This window comes from Orbicella franksi, chromosome 4, assembly GCF_964199315.1.
Source record: "Orbicella franksi chromosome 4, jaOrbFran1.1, whole genome shotgun sequence".
NCBI classification, from domain to species: Eukaryota; Metazoa; Cnidaria; class Anthozoa; order Scleractinia; family Merulinidae; genus Orbicella; species Orbicella franksi.
In genome coordinates this window covers 33,560,431-33,562,572 of record NC_138148.1, presented here as the reverse complement: position 1 = coordinate 33,562,572, position 2,142 = coordinate 33,560,431, and the positions used below count along the sequence as shown (strand labels likewise).

Here is a 2,142-nt window from a genome sequence, read left to right as displayed (position 1 = left end):
GAGCAAAGTTGGAGAGGATAAAGGTTGTATACCTAAGATTATCACAAATCAAGGGGAAGAACAGAAGGAACTCACTACTGAGAGGAGAAACGAGTGGATTTCTGCGGTGAGTCGCGGCGACGTTACAAACCTGAGAGTGCTAGAGAGTGAACGATTTTGTAGCAAACACTTCGGTCTGAAACTACCTGAACAGAGCGGCTTTGGTCGATAAATTGCTCAGCAAAAGGATCGATTAAACCTAAAGCTACTGCTTTAATTTTGCGCTGGTTGAGTTTGACATGAAGCTGACCCATTTCATCTTTCGAAGGCGCCGATGTGCGCTGCATGTGCTGAGGCGCTGATGCGCCGGCCGATGCAGTCCCAGAACTAGAAGCTGCCGTATGGTTCGAGGCTTGCGGCTGTTGTAGATCCCCAATTTTCTGGTCGAGCTTTTCTTTGAGTTTGTTAGCCGATGAAAAATCGATGTCCTTAGCCCTCGCATACGGCACTTCATTGACATACGTCGGCAAAATCCATGAGCATTTTACCAGTGTGCGAGCGAGCTTGCCATGAATTCGTGTAGCTGCCTCTAAATAAAATAAAACACTCGCGGTATTTGAGCATGACTCAGCCAGTCCAGCTTTGCGTCCCAAGCAATGGGCTGACAAAATAGTCCCATCGTTTTCGGAAATGACCCAAATGTTCACTAAAGGATCATTCATACGCTGTGAATGCCGCGCCGAACACTTGCTCTCACGACATACTTGTCGGCGATTACTTTGCCTACAACTGAGATTACAAATCCCGACACCATTTGATTAAACGCCTCCAGACTCTTGAACACCTTGAACTGCTTGTTGGTGAAGAAGCTGGTCTCAAGAACGAGGTAACTCAGCAAGTCTGAGACTTCCACAGGAGGCAAGCATTCTGGACTGAACTGCTCGGCTGGTATGCTTGCGGGGTCAACCCTTATGACCGAGATCTTTTGCGAATATCTTTCCTTTACTCGACTCTCTAAGCTTTTGGCATAGTCTGAGAGCACTGGGATACCTTAAGATGAATGCCCGGCGCTTTTAGCGTTTTTTTTCGAATAATAGAGCGATAATAGAGAAGCTTCACTGTACGTAGAAATGGCCTATTATTTGCATAAATTTGACACCCGAGGGACAACAACATGGCGGACACTGATTTGAGCAAAGCTTGTGACGTTACGTGAAACCCAAGAATAGACCAGTCATGAAATTCGGCCCTACCCCGTAACTACGACCATACCGTTGTTACGGTCACATTTTCATGGGCCGTTGGTGACCGTATTAACGGGGTTTCATTGTACTCACACCATATAGAGCAAATGACTGTAGGGTGAGCGCGTAACGATGCTCTTATCGTGGATTTAGCCTCAAATAAAACTCCTTTGTCTCCTGTATGTAACAAATATATTATGAAAAGCGGGCAGCTGGGTTCTTTAGCGTCTCTTCGTATTCTAACATACCGTTTTGGCACTCGCTGCAGACGTTTCCCGCGAGCACAGCGCGTTGCGTTCACCTCGTTTCCAGGTCTTCCTTTCTCCCGCACTCTACCAGGACCAGGGTGGACCAGGGTGCATTCCGCAAGACTTCCACGCCGAAGGTACGCCAAGGCTTTTTAAATTTAATGCAGCAACGTGGCCAACGGCCAGCCATACTCTCATTCTCTTTCTCTCAGTGGTCTGCTCAAATAGTTCCAATTTTCTTCACAGTATGTTCACTGGGAAAATTTGGACTGGAATGGGTTGTATAAAATGCCCGTTATCGGCCAGGATACAGTATTCAGTACGGGGGGTAAAGAGATAGAAGTTAAGAAGCCATAGTTATCACGTTTATACGCCAGCAACAGCAAATATAAATGTGAACGGCGCTTTACGTCAAAAACCCCAATCGCACACCAGTACGCCGCAACATTTTGGATCTTCGGTGTAACCTACACTGAATGCACCCTGGGGGGTGAAGAGAGAAGAGAGAAAGATGGGGAGGAAAGAAGAGAGACCCCGGGAACGAGGTTACGTTGCGACTTCACAATCCGAGGTCAAAACGCAATCAATCCGAGGTCCATATTATGCATGGTACTTTATTCTCTACTTGCACATGATCGATAATGCTTTGTGTCTCAGGGGGTAGCTTGTAT

General features: G+C 46.7%; 1 pseudogene; it reads right to left on the bottom strand.

Moving 5' to 3' along the window:
- Nucleotides 1-65: 65 nt before the first annotated feature.
- LOC145485724 (uncharacterized) lies at nucleotides 66-1,919 on the bottom strand (annotated as a pseudogene).
- Between the last annotated feature and the right edge of the window lie 223 nt (nucleotides 1,920-2,142).